Source organism: Lonchura striata, chromosome 4 (genome assembly GCF_050655825.1).
Source record: "Lonchura striata isolate lonStrDom1 chromosome 4, ASM5065582v1, whole genome shotgun sequence".
Taxonomy (NCBI): domain Eukaryota; kingdom Metazoa; phylum Chordata; class Aves; order Passeriformes; family Estrildidae; genus Lonchura; species Lonchura striata.
In genome coordinates, this window is record NC_140706.1 from 48,312,833 (window position 1) to 48,334,052 (window position 21,220).

The window sequence follows — 21,220 nt, forward strand, 5'->3', positions numbered from 1 at the left end:
TCATTCTTTGTTCCCCTTTCCCCTGTATTTCGTTCCTTTAACTCCTTTCATCCCTAGAGGAAGGCAGATACGGCAGATGCTGTGGCTCCTGCCAGCAGTCCCCAGCTCCATGCTTTGTGTCCTGGGAAGGTTCTGTGGCTGCAGCTGCACAGAGGCTTGAGCTCCTGGAGGCTGGAGCACCTGCAAGGTAGGTGCTTGGTGTGTGGAGTGGTGCCCCAGCAAGTGTGTGGGCTGCTGCTCTTCTGCTTGTGCTGCTGGGTTCCACAGGGAAATGGTGGCAGATACTGGGCTGAAGCAATCGATGTTGAACTTTTTACATCCCCAACGTGGCAGAGTCAGGAAGCTGATGCAGATTGCAATGATAGCAGTGAACATATAGGTTACATGTGCCCTAAAATGCTGGTGCTGAGAAAATCTAGGGGGACTTCTGAGGGGCAGAGAGTAAGACATGTGTTTGATCCATCAGTGGCATGTTCTAAACTTTCTCTGGCCACAGCAAGGGTTCTGGGAAAGAGGTTAAAAAAAGCCAGCCATTTTTTTCTGTAATTATTGTCTTGGAAACAGCTGAGTTGGTTTTGCTAGGAATTTGAAAGCACACCTAGCTCAAGGCAGGCACTGAACTGGAGGCAGATGTCTTGCCTGAAAGGTTTCAGCCTGCAGGATTAAAGGTCTGAGTAAAGCTACGAACTGCCAAAAATGGGACCTTGTAATAGCCACTTTAGGTGATGTAAACTGAGGATGTTGCCACCAGCTTTGCTAGGAGTAAAGGAGGGAGTGAGAAGGGCATTAATTCTGCAGTGCTGCGTGGGGAGACTCAGTCTGGTTCTCTACCAGCAAGGCTGGAAGCAGCTGGACTGGGTCATGGATTTTGGGGCGGGCATCCCCTTAGCATAAAATACCACTTGTATGATGGCAAGGAAAAGCTGGGCAAGAAAAGCAGATGGCTGTGGCACTGCCAGCAAAAATGCTTCCCAGAGATGCCAAACTGTGCCCCAAGGAGCAGGCAGAAGAGATGCTCTCCTGGCACAAGCACTGCGAGGGCTGCAATTTCTGTCTCTGTCTCCACTGAAAAGAACCAGCAACTCAGCTCATCGGCTTCCTGGCCTGGTGTGCTGAGCACAGAGGCAGGTTATATCCAGAGTGGTTGTTCACAGGAATGTGCTGGGAGTGACAGTGATGCCCTGGCGGTGCCACTCTGGGGGGTGGGGTGGCCCCTCCCTGCTCCCTGCTGGTGGGGTGCGAGCCTCCGCTGTGTTTTGATCCAACACTCCACGCTGCTGTTCTGACACTTCACCACTCCCACTGCGATTGCTGCATTTCTCTTCTGCTTTATGTTAAAACAAGGGAGGTGTTTAAATATTTATTATCGCTAGAAACTCCAGAAGCCAGTGTTCATTTGTATAAGCCACTGGGATTTTTTTTTTTTTCAAATTGTCAGTAATAATTCATTAATTATTATTTTAAAATTGTTGTTCTGCCTGGGATGTGTCACCTTCCCACCAGTTTGGCTGCAATCTGCACAAGATGTGGGATGTACTGCACTGTGGTTCTTCCTCCTGTGGGTTGTTGCTGCTCCTTTAAGTATCTTCACCTTAAACAAAGTGGGTGTTGGAGTTCCTGGTGTCTGTTCAACAAAAGGGAGAATTTTTTCCTTGCTCTTCCTCCACATTATTTTTTGGGGGGGTCAAGTGCCTTTTGCTGCCATTACCTCACCTGTGGAACTGTGGTCTGCTCCTGCCCCTCTGCAGGTACAGGAGACAAAACTCGTGGCTTTTGGCACCAGAGGATGCTGCGTTTGGCTGTTGCTGCTGGCCATGGCAGGTCGGCATTTTTCTTAGATTACTCTAAATGCAGAGTGTTGCTTGCTTTCCCATGCTTCTGCCTGCAAATGAATGGGAAGGTGGCTGGCAAGTGGCAGACTTCATCTGCGGGGAGATGGGAATAGGGAACTGGCACTGGGAAATGCTTTTTGTTTTCCACCCAGAACACAATATTTGTCTTCTGAATTCCCTGTTTGCAACACCTTTCCGTGGAATACAAGTGGTAACTTTTGTTACACTTGTGTGTTTGCCACTTTTGCAGGAGAGGACAATCTCAGGGAGCAAAGCCATTCCCCATCTGAGCCTACCAGGGACATGCCTGTGCCTAATGTCACCACTGCCACATTCCCATGGGTCACGGCTGAGCCGGGTACCAGAGCTACCAATAGCCATGGAAAACAGTAGCAGTCTGCTCAAGGCTGTGTCCTAGCTGGGCTGCCCAAAACCTCTTACGGGAACTGGAGAGGAGACGGGGGAAAAGCTGCTGGGGTTGGTAATTTTGCTTTCACCTGAGGTAACCACAAGAGCTGAGCATCCCTGGTGTAGCCCATGGCACTGAAAGGAGAAACTGCCCCTCTGGGCTAAGGCATGCCCAGGACAATTGCTTTAGGGTGTCACCAAATACAGCTGGCTGGCTCCTGGCATGCCTGGGAAGGGCAGCAGCTGCTCTGCTGGGCTGTTCTGGTCTGTGCAGATGGGGCTTCTCTGCTCCTGGAGCTTGGGGCCAGGGACACCTCCAGGCAGAGAATCAGAGGTGGGACTGTGGGCATGTGTTGCTGCACATGACTGCAGGTATGCCTGCAGCTGCCTCTGTGTCCCAGCCAGCCAAAGCACAGCAGGCACAGCCCAAAGACTATCTCTGCTGTTGGACTTAGGTAGTGCTGGGCTGGAAATTAGGTTTGTTAGTTTTTTTACTACTTTTTACTTCTTTAAAGACATGCCATGCAATTTGGCTCTGTTCCCACTCCTCTTTTTCTCCCCTCCTTCCCTTTCCTTTCCTGCACTTGCCACTGAATTGTTCCATAACCCCCATTTCCTTATGGGGACAAAAAGAAGGAAAACAGACTTTGATTAGTGCAGCTCCAGGAGATCTGGCCTCGATCACCCTGGAAACCCATGCACCAATAGGGCAGCAATGCAGGAAGCCCCTTCCTGGGGTATTTCAGCTGGCAGCTCCAGCCTGCAGCTGGAGCAGCTGGGAGTGAATGTAAGTGTGGCAGCACCTGCGCTCGTAATTTTTTCGGGGAGTTGGGAGATGTAAAGCTTTGCCTGCTTTCCACTGGATGGAGTTTTGCCTTTGCCACAGCAGCAGCTCTTGGGAGCTGCCTTCTGGGAGGCAAGGCGAGCTGCGGGAGCGCGGCTGAGATGCCAGGCTCAGCGGGATTCGCCGTCTAGATAATGCAGGGCCAGGGTTCAGCCTGAATGGCCGGCTCGCCCTGTGTGGTCACAGGAGTAATTTGCAGAGCAGATGAATTGTTTTGGCTCCCGAGAGGCCCAGGAGCAGGGGAAGCCCAGCCCCGGCGGGGTTCTGCCCTGGGAGGAGCTGCTCCCTGGAGCTTTTGAATAGGAAACCCATGCAAACCCACGCTCAGGATCGCCAGCGCTGCCGGAGCTGTGGCACGGATCCAGAGCTTTTGGTGAGGGTGCTTTAGTCAGAGAAGGCGTGCTGAAACGCTGCTTAAAACATGCACTTCCACAAATAAAGGTGCTACAGCTCTGGAGGGGTAGACAGATATTAAAACAAAACAAATCCTGAGAGCATCCCTTATCAAATGTATGCATCACTTAATGTGCTGGGAAATGTGTTGTCAGTCAGCCCCCAACCCTTCATTGAGGAAGGTGGCAGCACTGCAAGGAGAGGAAATGGGAGAAGGAAAAAGCCCAACAGGAGCTCTCTGGCTGTGTGTAGGGGAAGCAAGCATGGCCGTGACCTGAAGGTGCACCTGGCCTCTTGACCCTGCCCGTGGCCCCTGCTGGTCTCTCCTCCCCTGCTGCATCAGAGCATTTGCCTCTCCCTGGCCCCTCCAGAGAGGAACTTGCTCCTCATAGCCCTTCCCAGTGTCTGAGGAGCCTGGCAGTGTAAGGCACATGGCCACATTTCCAGGAAATGCCCTGCAGGGATGCCCTCCCTGCTCTGGCCCTGAGCCTGGCATAGGAGAGATGTGGTGTGACACAATGCCTGCGCTGACCCCAAGGCTCTGCACTGTCTGGTGCTGCTCTGGGCTCTTTGTTTCAGGTTTGGATGAGACTTTTGTTTCATTCATACTCTAATGGACACCTGTCACAAGCAGCTTTCAAGCCTGTTTTTACTCTGGCTCTTACTTGGCCCACAGAGGTGTAGGCAGCACCTTGGTGGGACACCAGAGGAGGAATTCAGGGAGCTGCCATGGTGTTCAAGTGATGTGGCAGGAACTCCCTGGAACAGGGTGGAAAAAGGGATCTCAACATCCACCAGGAAGTGGTAGCTTTTTCCCCTCAGGACATGCAAGGAAAGCCCAAAGCTGTGCCACAATAAATGAGGGTTTCTCTGGGTAGTGGCTGCCTCCTGCACTGATGCCTCATCTACGACATGGGCTTGACTTGCAGCTTCATTGCCAGATCAGGATCCAAACAGGAATTGCTGTCTTTTCACAGGCCACGGTCCCACACCAGTATGCCTCTCTTGCTCCCTTCCCAGACCCTTGGGCACTGGCTGCTGTGGTTGCCAGCCGAGCTGCGGGTGGCAGGCAGTGTGCCTGTGCCCCTCTGTGCAGTGGAAGGGGCCATAAACACTCCTGGTGTGGAACTAGCAGCATGTGTGGAGAGAGAGCACCAGTGGGCTGATCTGCCTGCACTGGTGTGACTTTCCTTACAGCCACCAGCTGGTTTCTACAAGCTGATTTAACTGTTTCCCTTCACAGTGTGGCTGTGGAATGCCCATCTTCAAAAAGGTCGTGCTTACTGCAAAGTGATTTTTTTTACTTGGGTGCTGATGGTATTTTGCATGGATCATTGCATAAGAGTATTGCAGGGTAGACCTGTAGTCTGGGTTTATTTTACTGCTGGTTCTACCTTTATCCAGGAGTGTCTCCAAACCAACTGCATTTCCTATGCTGGCAGCAACTAGGGTAGGAGTAATTTGCTGGGCTGGGGTGTCACTCAGCCATGAGTGGCGTGTGACAGCCCTGATCGAAAGGGACATTTATTTGCCTTTAGGATGGAAGAGACGTGACACTTCTTGTCAAATCCCATCTTTGCAGATGTGGTTTGTGAGGCAATAAGGCAGAGGTCGTGGCAAAAGGTCAGACAAAGCAGTGCTCTGCCTCGGCGGGTGTTTGTCCTGGTGCTGCAATGGTGTGAACATGGCACGGGATAGTGGCAAGTGTGAGGAGCATCTGGGCCACCTTCTGTGGGCTGCTGCTCCTAACAGCTCCAGTGGTTTTGTCAGTAATGGCTCACATGCTGTTTTGATACGTGCACGTGTGATTTTACACCTTGGCATTATTTTACACCATGAGAGTTACTCAGAAGGCCAAGGGGTGCTTCATGTGTCACTCGCTGGCTTGGTGGAGCCCCACAGGGATTTCTGCTGTTTTGGAGGCCTCTTTGAGAACTGGAGACATGAAACTTCTCTGATGTATAGGTGTTAGTGTGGCTTTTAAAAATGTATTAAAGGAATCTTTTTCTTTAAATATGGACTTGGGTCTGCAGTTGAGCTCTGGTGGTCAGCATGGACAAAAGCAAAGCAAATTAGAAGTGACCATCTGTGGGACTCAGATTCAGTCAAAGAGAGAAACGGGAGTTTCTAGCCAGGCAGAAACCTGGGAAAGAGCTGGAAAAGAATGTAAATAATTCTTTATCTCTCTTGTTTTTCACATTGTTTATAGTTAAGTTTTAGCACTGTGCATCAAGTACTTTGCACCAATGGTGTAGGTTGTTTTCACTTCAGGACCAATGGAGCTGGTCCTCATGAAGCTCCATATGAAAGAGCAGGGTATTTTGAATAAACCAGAGTTTTACTCTCAGCAGCCTTCTGGTCAGAGTCTCTTCATTCCCGTCCTGCCTCGACAGCAACATCCATCAGCTGTGCACCACAATGGACTCCCATGACCTACTCTGCTGCCATGAATATAAAGACAGGAGACTAAATGGATCAGGAAAACAGTGATGAGGGACATCCACACGCAGGGAGGGGAATTTTTCTGGGATACAGCCTGACGCCTGCCACTTCTGGAGCATCAGGGTTAGGTTCTGGATCTCATCCCACCATTTCTGCTATTGGCAACACTCTGCAAAGCTGTGGCATGCATGCAATCCCTGCCTTTTCCTTCTCCAGCACTGTCTGTGCTGCTGAAAGCTGCTCTTTTGCAGCATTCATGGAAAAACCAAACCTACTGTTTACAAAGACCCTCTCTGCTCCTCTTTTCCCATTAGTAAATGCACATAACCAGCACTTTGCACCATTACACCTCCTTAGAGATGCAGAAAACACATAGGTTGTTTGTTTTCACATATACCTACCTAATTGATGGGTTGGGAAAGGGGAGGCGGGAAGGAACTTCAGCCCTATTAAACTGTTGGGAATTGCGTTCCTTAGATTAGAAGTGTTTGTATTATAAAAACTGTGAAAAACTGAGGCAGAGTGAGCTGGATCTCAGCATCTGGGATAAAACCACCGGCCATGGTGGAGCCCTTTATAAACATTTGCATTTTCCCAGATGCAAGGCATAGTTAATCCAAACTACACACCTGGAATTCAGTTCCCATGGCTGTCAACAGTGTTGCCTCTGTGCTGGACCAGGACCTTAGGCAGCAGAGCCGAGATGGGCACACATCCCTGCCTGGTCCTGTTTTCCAGAGGAGCTGCTGGAAAGCCATTCCCTGGGGGTAAATACCTGCAATCTTTGCAGGTAGATTTTTAAATCTAGAATTGAGCTTTGCTACTCTGATCTATTTATAGACAGTGCACGGGGCAGAAGTATATTCAGGTGAAATTTTTCAGGTACTAGAGAGACTTGTGGCTTGTCTATGGATGAGCATAAGAAAAGAAAACAAGTAAAACAATAAGCTCCAAAAACCACCCTGAGTTTTTTTTGGTCTGTTTTTTTTTTTTTTTTTTTGGGGGGGGGGGTGGTTTTTTTTTTGTTGTTTTTTTTTTTTTGTGTTTTTGTTTGTTTGTTTGTTTTGTTTGGTTTTTTTTTTTTTTTTTATGTCTGTACACCACACTAGTGCTTAACCAGAAACTGAAACAGACCCAGAAAAGTGTCAGAAAAGCCATGTTCATATTTCTCAGGTAACACTGATGGTTTTCTGTTTCTGGGAGCAGGGCTGCATTCTGCAGGGTCATGGCACCTGTGGAGAAAAGCACAGTTATTAGGTAAAACAGAACGAAACTGATCCAATTCCATCACAGTGTGAGCACTTCTAGGTTAGAGATTTCTCCCTATGCTTCTCCCCAGACCCACATCCTTAATGGTGGGCTGCTGCCCTGCCCCCCGTTGCCTCCAGCTCAAGCCAGACAAGCAGTCGAGGGCACTTTGGGGAGTTCTCAGGTGGATTGGGCCATGCTAAGTGAAGTGTGCAAGGAAGACAGAGGGGGGAAAGAAAAATACTAGGGCTGTGTGCCAGTTCTTCAACCTCTGGTAGGGTGACAACCTCGCAAGGGCAGCAGAGCTAAACAAGACTAAAAGGGATCCTCTGGGGTGGTGACTCTCCACTTGTCATCTCCAGCACAGGGCTGAACTCAGCCTGGCTGCCTGTAAAGCTGGGGGAGCGGATGCATGGATTAGTGATTACCTTTCCCCTCATAAAAAGGGAAAAAAAAGGGAGAGCGAGCAGTCCTTTAGCAAGTTATTGCTTTTATAGCCGCACCTCTGTGCACTGAGCTGAGACAGCTTCCTCTGTGCATTCAGCTGAAAACAAAGAGTGAGAAGGAGAATGAGAGAGCAGGATGCAGCTTTCCCCTCAGCTGGCTCCCAGACCTGAGCCTCGCCCTGCTGCCTGCTCCGGGGGACAGCCTGCCCTGGGTGTGGGGGCTGCGGGGGCACCCCTCAACCTGTGCACTCCTGCCCACCTTCAGCATCCTCAGAAGAGTCGGGGGAAACCACAGCCGGGGGCAAGAATGCAAGTAACTGAGAAAGGCTCCCCATCATCATTGAGAAAACCCAAAAACCCACGCAGGATCACTCAGGCAACAACTCCACTGTGCACAGACCAGCGTAAAATGGAGAGCATTGCAGAGCCACAGCCTGGTGTCACTTAGGTAAAATGGGTGCATTATCTGCAGTAATACAGCGATCTCGCTCTTTCACCTCCACGGCTCTGCCGGCGTGGAGACGATTGCACAGACAATGTGCCATCCCTCATTCCCTCCACTTTTAATTCCTCCCCCCTCCTCCCGTGAATCTATGCAATTTTCCGTTAATAAAAAAATAAGAAAGAAACTAAAGCTCTTCCTCAGAAATCTAGACATTGGCATACTCGCCCGAATACTTTTAAACCCGTCATTGTTTATAATCAGGCTACACGCAAGGTTACACACAATGCTGACTGATTTATCTAAATATATATATATATATATATATGTATATATATATTTTGTTTTAATTGAAACGGCAACATTTAGGTTCCACCTTAACAGTGCACCTTAAAAGATTATCTCGGTTATTTCACAGGCACCGAGCCGGCACTAATAGTCCAAGGCAGATATTGAAAAGCAGCACAGGGCCAGGCAGATCTATTAGAAATTCCCATCCACGCGCCTCATACATATTGATTTCTGACACCAAGCAGCAGTGAAAGCCCCCGTGGGAATAATATATTTAGCAGGGTTCGCTGCGAGGAGGTCACAGAGTGCATACAGATTAGCTACAGAGGACCAAGGCACTAGTGTTGGAGCCAAATGCTAGATTTTATATCATTTTAATCTGAACTTTTATAATCCTTTTAGTTCTTCTTTCTCTGGATGGCAGAGGAGAGGCTCCTCTGCATGTATCATGAATCTTTTTTCTTTTCCTTCTTTATTCCTCCTATAAATGTGCAAATGCTGTTGTAATGGGGAGGAATGTACCCTTAGCATTAGCAGGAATAGGCACAAACAGATTTGGGGTTTATATATAGGTATGTGTGCATGTGTATATATACATTTGTATGTGTGTGTGTGTGTGTGTATGTGTGTGTGTGTGTGTGTGTATCTATATATGCCTGCTGTGGATAATAATGGTCATTTTGGCTGGAGACATCTTAATTTGAAGATTTATTTGAAGGTTTCCTTCAGTGAGGGTAGTGGGAGGGGGTCTCAGTAAATCCCTGTCTCCAGTTTTAATGTGCAGAAATAAAAAACTGCTCTAAGACCTTATTTTCTTTTATTTTTATCCCAGACCTTAACTGAGCAGAAGTCACATTTACGCTGTTGAGCCTCAGAAAGCAGCAGCAACAACAACAACAAAAACACCTAAACAGTTTTAATTACCTTTCTGCCTGTGCTGAGGGGAGGAGGTGCCTGCTCGCCGTGTGGGGGTGTTGGGCTGGCCGAGGCAGCGGGGCTGGGGGGCTGGAGGGGTGCCAGCATTGCGGAGGGAAAGGTTAGAGTTGACACACTTTGACACGAGATTGAAATGTGCTCCGACAACAAAGAAACCAGGAGATTGCAGCTAAACAGACACAAAAGCTCACGGGCATCTTGCAGGCGAGAGAAACACACTGACTTCCATTTTTTTCCTTTTTTTTTTTATTTATTTAAAGAAATTTCTCAATTCTTCCCAATAAGCACTATTCCCATACTGATCAAGCCCACCTGTCTCTGACAGGAAAGTCATTCCTAAAAGCTGCATGACATTCAGACCCACTGCTTTCAGTGTTCTTGATCCTGGCATGGGGCAGTGAGAGTCACCCAGCCACTCAGACCCCAACCTGCCAGTTCTAGATGCTGCAGCATGAGTATGGGTCACTGAGTATGGGTCACTTCCTGCCTGGGAGGCAAAAAATAATTTGAGTCTTGTTTTCTAATTCTTAAAATGAAAGGGAGGAACAGCTTTTGACACTTGTGTTTTCCCTCAAGCCAGTGAGGTGTTCAACGTTGGGCTAGGAGAGGCTGTGAGAACTGCTTGAGAGACATGAGTTGTCTTTTTTTTCACTTTTTAGCTCTCTGAATGATGGTTTCCCTGCCAGAGGTGCTCCCTATACCTCAGACAGTAGCAGCAGTCGAGTTGTCATGAGAGTGAAAACCCATAAGCCTGCAAGAGGTGCTGGGGAAATGAGAGGAGGAAGTTGGCTCACCGTGCTTGGGGGTGGGGTCCCTGCTGTCCTTGACCACACTGGGGTGGGGTAGGGTTGGGTGGTTCTGCATGGCCCCAGGCTCTCAGTGACCTGTGGGGCACTCTGGGGGCTGCCTGGCTGGGTCCCAGACCTCCCCTGGGGTCTGTGGTGGCACAGTCAGGGTGTCCTCGGGACACCCCAGGTAAGGGGAGAGGTGTTTGGTGCTGCAGAGGGGTCAGGTGTGGGTTTGGTGCAGGGCCAGGCACCACTTCCCAGCTCGTGCACTGTCCCCATGGACTCGCTGCCGGTGTCATCATGCCTGGCCATCCAGTCGTGGCTCCAGTGCAAATGGCCAGAGCTGGCTGGGCATCCTCCCAGCTGCAGCACAAAGAGCAGCTCAGTCTTTCCCACCCATGACCTGAACTTACATGCACGTCAGTCATACACATGAATTTGGATACTGTTCACAAAGCATTTCTGATTTGAAGAGCAAGCAGTAGTACAGTCCTACCTACCTTCAGAGCTGACTGCTTGAACATAGGATTTATTTCCAAGAGCTGACACTATTCACCCCTTTGCTAGCCTCCTGCAGTCTCCATAGGCACCCAGCTGCAAACTCTTTGGCAATGGGTGCTCCTGATTCCAATGGGTGCTCACTGTGGACTCCTTGCTGGCTCACTCTCTGTTGGTCTTGTCTTTGGGTGCCTTCTGAGAGCAAAGATAAATCTGCTTCTTCCTTCATTTCTGCAGTCAAACGAGTCATAACCTACAAGGAGCGTGCTGTGTCACTAGAGAGAACAAGGCTCTTCTTTGCTTGCCTTTCAAAAGTGCAATGGTCTTGATCATCACAGCATCATGCTTTTGTCTTCTTCCCACGCATCAGCCCTATGGCCCGCCCAGGGGCTGATGGCTACCACCTCTGTTTGCACGAGCACCCATTCCAAAGTGTGGGCTGTGCTGAGCCTGGCTTTCACCAGGGGTGTGAAACTACAGTGGCACACATCTCCCAGCTTGGACAGGTGCACTCTCTTGAAAAAACCCTTTCCTTCACACTTGTGCTTTCCAGGGGCACAAATCCTGTCACAAACTCTGTGGCAGTAGGTACTCCCAGTCCCGAGGCTGCTGTGCTTCAGTTAATGCACCTACCTATCCTAAAGGTGAGCCTTAAAAAAATTGCACCAATGGTCAGGCCAAGAAGGTTGTCCACTTAATCATCAGGTTATGAACTTGGGGCTGCTTTCTTAAGGCTCTGGATAATACGTCACATCAGTGTTGCTCTGTAATCCCAGACCAGGGCTTAAACTGATGCCAATGCTTCTTCAGGAATATGGGACACATCTTCCCACCAATGCACTTCATGGGCTGCTGGTGGTGGCCACTTGAAGGTCATCCCTTTTTGTGAGAGCTTGGGGGGTATTGATAATTTCTTTGCTGTGGCTCTAGTAAAACACTGAAGTGCTGCACAGAAAAGAGGTCTCTTCATAACACTCAGCTTCCCATTCCATAAAAGTCAGCATTTCTCATGACTTGTGCTGATTGGGCCAAGTGCTGCCATTTCACAGAAGGGTTTGGTGGGAGCTGTCCAGCCCAGTCCTCTAACATTTGAAAAATGATAGGTCCATGTTACATCTGCTCTGCTGGTGAGGTTATTCAATTGAGCAGCTGCCTGGAGCCAAATCCCACCAACAAATTCTTTGTCTAAGTGGGAATTAAGTGCTTGGCCACAATGCAGGTCTTGCCAAGGACCTCACTTGTCAACTAAAATATTTAAAACCCCCCCTTTTTTTTTTTTGCCAAGATATATGTTTGGTGTTTATACTGGTTTGGTTGTTCACTACTCTATACTTTAAATTGAGTTATAGGTGAAAAAACTCCATCTTTGTTGACCTTAAAAATACGGGGTAAGGAGCGCCTGATGCAAAGCTTTACAGCAACAAGAGCTTGATCTGTATTAATGACACTGAACAGAAAAACATGTTTTAGGTTTATATGCTACCTCAAGTACCTGGCTGCACTTCTTGTTTTACCCAGGATTCCAGTCCAACATTCACCACTTAAACAAGGTTGCTACTGACAGCATGAGACCTACCTTCTCAGATTTTGATTTTTTTTCTTTGCTCATATTTGAAGATCTCCATCTCAGTGGTAAATACACCCACTATACTGAGGTGAGGTCATTGCTGGCCCTTGGCCAGTCTCTTCCACACAAGTGCCCTGTTTCCTTCTGTGTCTGGAGGAAATGGCTTTGTTCCTGTGTTTTGGTTGACAGACTCCATGCTTTATCCTCCTGACTTGATTCTCTCTTGGAGCACTCTTTGTGGCTCCTTAGAAAGAACCACGCAAATCCTTGCAAGTGGCAGCTGTCTCATCTCCTGCAAACTTTCTGTCTCTCGGAGGGCACAAATCCTATGCAATACTTCCCCGAGGCTGCTCTTGAACTAGCAGCACACCTGGACAGGTGCCTCAGGAATGCAGGTGAGAGGTAAAAGTTGATGGTGGTGGGTATGGTCCAGAAGCCCCTGCTACTGTGGCTAGCTACTGATCTTTGTCAGTAATGAGAAAACCTGCATTCAGAGCCATTATCAGATGTGATTTGGGAATTGAAGACTGTCAAGGAAAAGAGACTGCTGAGGTCTAAGCAGGGTGGGAAGGCTGGGTGCATGCAGGGTGTTTGGAGAGCAAATGGGCAATTTGGATGATATTTGTCACTGTTGGCTGCACAGCTGGTGAGTCAGAGACAGGCACTGGCTTTGGTATGTGCTGGTGCAGCCAGTTCTGCTGTGGGGGCTGGTAAGTCACCAAAGGAGCCAGAACTGCTGGGCTCAAGGCCAGGTTGGATGGGCTTTGAGCAAATTAGTCAAGTGGAAGGTGTCCCTGTCTATAGCAGGAGAGGTGGAAACAAAGTCTTTGAGCTCCCATCTGATACAAACCATTCTCTGATTCCATGAACTGGAGTATGTGGTTTTGAGATAATTTCTGTCAGCTGCCTTCACAGAGCTGTGACACATCACATGAGGTCACTTTTCCCCAGGAAGCTGACTGGCAGCAGCAGACCCAGCACCGGAATAGGTGGTTCTGAGGTACCTTCTGTTGGAGCAGCTCACGGGACACCTGATGGCAGGGTGTGAGCCATGAAGTTGGGAAGTCACTCTTCCCCAAGTCTTCTCCACTGGCACATGCCTGGAGTTCATGACCTTACTCGTGCCAGCAGCACCAGTGCACTGCCAGCTGCAGCACTGTAGGTCCCAGGGTCTGCACTGGCTGCCTGCAGTTGTAGAGGGTCACTTCTGGCACTGCAGTAGCTCTTGATGTGCAGGCCAGTTTGGGACGGATGTCTGTCCTCTGTCCCTTGCCAGTGCCTCTCTGTGAACCCAGACATGTCAGCGGTGAAGAGGTCACTCCGAAATTTGGCTTTTTGATACTGCTGTGCTTGAGGTGTGTCCACAGGCTAAAATACATCTCTTTTTCCTCTCTCCTGTTCTCTTCTCCTTCCCGCCTGTTGTTAGAACCCAGAGGTCTGTGGGCTGTGCTGAGTGACAGATGATTATGAGTGACACTCCAGGATGTACCCAGGCCCTGGCGATGCAAAACAGGGACCAGATGTGGCATTGTCCTTTGGAGAGCACGGCCAAGAAAAAATGGCAATAATTGGCAGATGCAAACTAACCTTATGCCCTCAGAGGTCTTTTCCCAGTGAGGCAAGAATTAATAAATCCTTCTTCATCTTTCCTGACATGGCGGGAGTTTAATGGTTATTTCCTTAGACCTGTTTTTGGGGGACTGGTTTCAACTAAGAAGGACAAAATTCCCTCCACACTTGCACCAAGGCAACATTCATTTCCTATCCAGTGCTGTAATTGATCTCAGACACAAGAGGCCTAAGCTTTTCTGACATATAGATAGGATCTTTTAAGCACCACATTCCTGAAAGATGCTTTTAATTATCAGGGATATCCAATATTATCTAACAAAACCAGTCGGGTCACAGCTCAGATCTTTGAGGGGCTGCATCATTTTTGTTGGGGTTTTGTGGGGTTTGAGGGTTTATTTTTGTATTTTTTATTTTTATAATGCAGAATACTGCTTGTATTATTTCCAATTAAACAAAATATTTTATTTTTCAGAAGAGTAGTCTCCCCTTGCAATTTCCCCCTCTCGGAGAGGGAGTCCCTAGCAAATACCATCAAAGTCTGTCAAAATGATTTTTAATTTCAAGGTCTTAGAATAATGTAGAGATGCTCCTTCTTAATGCAGAGCAGTGTTGGTTGATAGGAACACAGCAGCCCAAGTTTCTGTGTTGAGGAGGGGAGCAGGGCATACAGGGCTGTGTAAGTCCCTGCTCCTCAGACCCTGGCTTTGGAAGGGATGCACCACGGCTGGATTCACATCTGGCTTATACTTAAAAGACTGCTCACACACCAGCTTCCTCCTGTTTATACAGCTGAGTTTTAAGACACTAAGTTTGTTCTGGGCTTTTGTTTCATCATGTGGTAAAAACCATCAGCTTGGTAGTATTTCTTTTGGCAAGCTACCTCGCAGGCTGGGATATTTGAAAATGAGCAGCGTTGGTGCTGGGGGAATGCCCTGTCCACATGTCCATCCTGCCCCTTCTGGTAGCAAAGCACCAGCTTGTTGTATACTTTTATCTTTGTTATGTATTTATATACAACTATACATTTTTTTACATCCCTATATATACTTTTTGAGAGAGGACAAGGAGACATCTCATTCCAATGCAGATATGTTCCACAGGTATCTTAGTTCTCATGATGACCAGGAAAGGGTGACCCGTTGGTAAATGAGGTGGGAAAGCAGCAATAGGTGATGTCAGGAAGACAGAAGCACTCCATACCTTTCTTATTTTTCCTCCAGCTTTACCCATTTATTTGCCAATGAACGTTTTTTAGGTTGACAGTGTTCATCTCAGCAACAAGGAGGTAGAATTTAGGGTGGAAGAAGAATACAGCAGGATATTTTCCACAAGAACAAATCCAAGGGAGCTCACAGAAAGAGTCATTTAGCAGTTGGCAATTTAATTTTTTTTAGAACTGGTGGCAACCAGGGGGGTTTCTGTAGCCTGGGAGAAGGTAACAGGAATGCCCATCTTGGAAAAAAGGCAAAGCAAGGGGACTAAGGAGCCATAGACCAGTCAGCCTACTTAGTACATGGAAAAGTGTTGGAAGAAATAATCAAGCATATTATTTATGAGTGTATAGAATATAGCATGGAAATAAGTAACAGCCAACAGGGATTTGTCAGGAAGAAATCATGTCCAACTCACCTTATTTCCTCCTATGACAGGGCAATAAGCCATGTGGAGAGGCAATGAATATCATATATCTTCACTCAGCAAGGCTTCTGATGCCTCAAGCCACACTCTCCTGTAGATGCCACAGGGATGTAGGCCATGGAGTGGGAAAAAGCCACTGCCAATGAACCATCACCTCTGTGCCCCATCCCTGTGGTGGGACACACGGCAACAGGGACAGCTGGAGAAAAGGTGAGGTGCTTGAATAAGGACAAGTGTGAAGGACTGGTTTTAGGTAAGAATAAATGGTGCACATCCCTGGTCAGGAATATTTAGCAAAGCAGTGGATCAACAGGCAGAAAGGATCTGCTGGGTTGGAGAGGATCACAAGATAACCATGAAACACAGCTGTAGAAAAGCAGATGCCTCACGGGTAAGAAAAGGGGCAAATCTCAGGTGCGAGAGACTTTCACCTGAGATTTCACGCAGTGTTAGCAAGGGCTCAGGTGGCATTGTCTGCTCCAGTTTGAGCACTGCTGTTGGAGAAAAATATGGATTAATTGGCAAGAGTTCACCTGAGAGCACTGAGGATGGTGTGTGGCACTGGGAGCATGTCCCGCACAGGAGAGTAGAAAGAGCAGGATTTATTTATGCTGAGGCTAAATGGTAGGTGCAGGAAGGTGGGGGGCAAGGTGGAAGGAAGGGACCAGGAGATTGCAAACGAGTGAGATTGGTGGTAAAGGTGGACAGCGCTGGGAAGAAAGTGTGTGACCTGGAGGGTGGTGGGCTTGCTGCCACCGGGAAAAATTTTGGCACAGCTGATCCCACAAGTGAACAGACAGGGTGGTCCTGCTGGCTCCTTCCAGCCCTCATTTCAGAGGGAGCGAGCTAGGGAGGGGTGTGGTTTTGTTTTCCTGGGCTTTGTGCCCGCACGGGGATGCTCTCCTGAAATCAGAGCAGGCTACTGCTGCCGCGTCAGCATTCGGGATATTCGCCGAAATGAGACCTGAGTTAATCAGCACAACGGGGACATAATTAATTATTCTCAGCACCTTCTCAATGGAAATGTTAGAAAGGAGGGCTAAGCTGTCCCCGCTGCCCCCCTGTAATCCTATGCCACGGCTGGCTTTATTGGCTCTAAGGGGAAAAGAGGCACATTTGCTTTCCCGCTGATACGGCGTTAAGCATGCTCACTTCACAGGCGCGTGCAGATGAAAGTGTAATTGCATGGAAGGTGAATTGATTGCAATTAACCTCGGGACTTGGCCTCGGGCTGGGCTGTCCCACCTTCCTCCCCGGGAAAGTGCCATCAGGGGCAGAGTGCGCGGCTGATGAATACGTATATCGTGGCACGACATGCACGCGTTACAGGTGAAAGTACATAAATCATCTAGGAAAACACGTATTATACCGAAATGATCAAATTATAAATGAAGCACATAAATCATGAGATTACACCATTGGATTTTACCAGAGACCATAAATTATATGGCGAAGCCCGAGGTTCACCGAGAGGTTCACGGAATAATGAAATGGGACTCGTATAACTTAAGGAAAATATCGTTATCTCCATGAAATGGAAACGCAAATATCCAGCCCGACCTCCATATATTTTTACAACATCTTCTATCGGGAAGGCTCACAACAATAGGCCCAGTTAAGCACAATAAGCCCCAAGGAAGCCTCCCCTGCCGAAGCAAACAACGATTACACATTAAAAAGCATGTTCGAAAGATAAGTTTGTAAGGAGATAAAAAGTCTCCAGCAGGGCTGATAGTTGGGCGGCGAAGCTGCTCCAAAGGTTGGTGACATGTGAACAGGCTAAAAAAGCTTCTCTGCTAAGTGTGAAAAGTAGGAAGACTTATTCTGTGAGCAGCCGCTTGATTTCCTATTGATGGAGAGCGCGGGGTGCTGGGGATGGTGGGGAGCTCAGGATGGCGGCTGGAAATGGGCTCAGCAAGGCACTGCCTGGCAGCTGTAGCAAGGCAATTAAAAGTTAACATGAAAAAAAATTCAAATCGATATGCTCTACAATTGGAAACCAATGGTGTTCAGGGGAAGAAAGGGGAAAGGATATTGAGTGCAGTCATTTCATACCTGATCTTCTGCCGGTTTTTGCTTTTATTGGTCTATTTTTCCTTCCTTGCTCCCTCCAAAAAGCAATTTGCTTTTTTGCCCCCCTCCCCTAGATTGGCTTTTCAAACAGATACAATTCAGCAGAGGAAAGGCCAGTCCAATAAAATAGAAACCTCTCATTTATATTTTTCAAAGCACAGCTTTGTTGTTAATCAAGCCAGCCATCAAGAAAGAGTCCGGCTGTCCTTTGGCTGCTGTCGGGATTCCACATAATGGAATGGGTCAGGGTGCTGGGTATTTTCCCAGTCAGTCAATGTGTCATTGATGTCAGTGCTATAGCGTGACTCTGGGATTTACATCCATTCCCAGCATTGCTGAGCTGGGGATATGGGTGGCACATGTATACCAGGGGATTCCTTAGTTGTAAACAAAGTGTTTGACCCGTTTCATTCCTCGGGGCATGAGCTGGAGCCAACTGAATTTATGTACTGGGAATGGCTGGTTTATGGCCGACCCTGGAGGGGCACTGACTCAACCTATTTCTGGCTGAAGATGTTAATAAGGATGCAGAAGATGTCTCAAGTGGGCAGCAAAACTAACATTTAAGGGAGAATGCCTAAAATGTTTTGTAGTACACAGATATAATTTTTAATTAGCAGGCACACCAGATACAGTATCCACTAATACTCAGTAGTAAAATCCATCTTCAATAGCAAAACTGTCTTCAGCTTGGATTCTCAGCTCTTGTAAGAGAGGGTTCCACTCTAATTTATTTTTCAGTGAGCTTGGGATGGAAACCTGGGTTTGTATTATGGGAAAATAAATACACTTCTGAAGACAAAAATGGGGTTTGGGCTGCTAATCCCTGGGAAGGGGAGGGCCCTGCTCAGCCTCCTAACCAAAATAAGTTGGTTAAAAATAAATAAATGGTTGAGCCTGCTAGGTGTGAGCATAATCATTTTACTATATGATCTATGTGTTTCATTAGTTGAGGTACACATTTCGCTATAATAAATGTGCTTCAGCAAATGATCTATGCATTTCTTTCTGGAATGTATGTGTTTCGCTGGGAAAGGTATGTGTTCATCAGCTATGAGTAATGCTCCTGACGGTGCTGCATATATTGCTCAGCTGGTATCAGCTCAGCACTGCACATCCATTCCCCCACAGCTGCAGCTGCCGATCCAGCAGGACGGCACCAGCTGGATCTGGGCTGGAGGGCACTGGAACATGGGGACATGGAGCAGAGGAGGGAATCTGGAGGGTCTGTGTGCCATGCCTGCCTGCTGGTATGCAGAGGTGCTTAAAGCAGGGGAGGTTGTTGGTGCGGGCAAGCCAGGCTTTGGCAGTGCACGCAAGGGCCCATCGGGAATGCGGAGGGGGATGCAGCCGGAGGTTTGCCCACCCACTCTGTCCTCAAGTCCTCAGCCGTCCTTTCTAGTCACCTAGCTAAGAGTAGGGTGATTTCTTTTGCTTCCAAAGATCACCCAACACGGTTACATCCTCCCAGATTTCAGTAGGCCAGTCCTGCAGAGGCATCCCCATTACCACTCCAAATGTTGAATTTCCTCCTTGTCTTCCTTGGCATTGCCACTGTGTTTTGGAAATTGCCCCTGCCAGCACCTGAGGCGACTAAAGCTAAGTGAGCAATTGAGAAAAGGTTTCCTAACTGCTTGATAATAAGTCCCCTCCCCCAGCAAGGCTCCTTGCCCATTACAGCATTGTTATTCACTTGTAATGACATCGCTTATTACCGCGGAATACATATTAGTCTTGGCCATGGGACTAATGATTTGTATCTGAGCCTTCATTTTAAAATCACTTTTCATCAATACATCCATTTTTATAGATACAGCTTTATATAATTCATTTCCCTTTACTGACCTATTTTGCTGTACCCTGCATCTATCACTGTAGATGCTATTCTGCTCTTCTGAAAAAATCCTGCCTTTTCTACATTTCTCTTCATTAATATGCTCAGGAGCTGTGGTCACATGTATTTTTGTATTATCTTATAGTTCCTCCCCTCTGTTGGAACAAAAATGGTGATTCTGAAAAGGGCTGTAAAATCTGAATGAATCTGAATTAATTAGGAACTCTATTGATGTTACATAATGCACATTTCAGTTTACCCGGTATATATTTTCTGATTAGTTCCACTCGCTTTCTCTTTCTCTCTTTCTCAAAAAAAAAAAAAAAAAAAAAAAAAAAATCTAAACATTTTCAGAGTGTGTCATTTGGTGGAGGCAGTTTTAAAGGAAACCATTTCTGAAGGAACTAGTTCAGTGCTGAAATAGGGCTGAGTGTAGCTCAGGCTCCAAACTGGGTCAGCCAGGAACACTGGAGACCATTAGGAGACCTGAAGTATCTGTTTTCCACGAGGGAATAAATATTTTGGGTCAGGTCCTCAGCAAGTCTAAGCTGGAATAGGTCATGGATTTATAAGCAGCTCTGGCTGTGTGTTGTTATATGCACCTGTCGGTAATGCGCCAGTCACCGAGCAACAGGATCATCATTAAGGGCCTCGTTAGGAGTGGATAATGATAGTCCCTTTTGCCTGTGAGTTTGAGAAGTGGAAATGTCATGGATGAGCCTGCTCCTCGGGATGCTTTCATCACTCCTTGGTGTCTGTGTTGGTGTAGTGCCTGCAGGCTCATGGGAGGGAAAGAATGCCACGTGCTGGGCTCTGTGTGTGGTTCTGAAGGACCCAAGCAAGCCTTCCTTCAGGGCTTCCAGGGGGTTGGGAGTGTGTGCCCAGGGCTGCAGCAATGAGCTTGGAGCCACAGTGGGGTGTCCCACAGGGTCTTCCATCACTTTTTCCCATCGGCTCATGCCGATGCAACTGCCCCAGCAGGAATTTCTCCATGCTCAGGTCCGTGCCAGTCTCCCTGGTGGAGTGGACCCAGCTGGAGCAGAGCAGGCTTCCTCTGTGCCGCTGTAGTTTGTGAATGGTGCCTGAGGGTAGGACATGGCCATGCCTGAGGATGTCCTCAGGTCCCACACAACAGCTTTGGGCCCATGGCTGCAAACCTCACTTTGGGTGTGAGGGGAGAGCAGGGCTGGAGGTGCTGCTGCTGCTGCTGAACACTGCAGTGATGGACACACAACAGGATGCTGTTAGTCTGCAGCACCCACCTTCCCTCTCGAAAAAATGGTGCATGAGGCCCCTGCTTCCTCCACACCACTACAACTCCTGTCTTATCTCCTCCTTCAGTTTTTTTCTCTGTCCTATTTTATTCTGGGCATGTGGGGCACGTCAGGATACCTGCCAAATATTTGCTGAATCAAGGCTATGATTAGTCAGTGATTCTTCATACTCGTTTGCTGACTGTAAAATTTGCCTAGACTCTGGGACACACTTTTTTAATTTGCTGCGAATTGCTGTATCCCTTTCAGATGTTTTTTGCTACCATAGCATTATGGCTATGAAATGAAGTTCAAAGAACGCAGGTGGGAGGAAGATAGACTGAAGCATTACTTTGGCTTGTAAAATAAGGGGGGAAGGAATCTATTTATACAGACGACCACAAATCTTAAATTACTCCGATGTTTTGGTCATCACCAGCATCCCTGGTGGGGAGATAAATCAATTTTCGGCAGCTGTCGACAGCAATCTGACTCAGGGCCAGAACAGCCTGAGTGGAGAGACACAGTACAAGTTAGGGGGCTGCTATCACAGGAGGTTTCATGAAGGTGTGGATGGATGAGGAAGTACAGGGAGGAAAATAATCCATAAAACAATATTCCAGGTTAGCCTGTCATTTTCATGAATTCAAACATATATGCAGAACCAGATATTTGCAAACTTTATATGATCCTGCCTGTTTCCCATCTCTAAAAT

At 47.7% G+C, this 21,220-nt stretch overlaps 1 protein-coding gene across 2 annotated transcripts in view; it reads left to right on the forward strand.

Moving 5' to 3' along the window:
* CXXC4 (CXXC finger protein 4) overlaps positions 1-21,220 on the forward strand; it is a 182,161-nt gene that overhangs the window by 114,564 nt on the left and 46,377 nt on the right. The gene's annotated exons all lie outside the window — the stretch shown is intronic.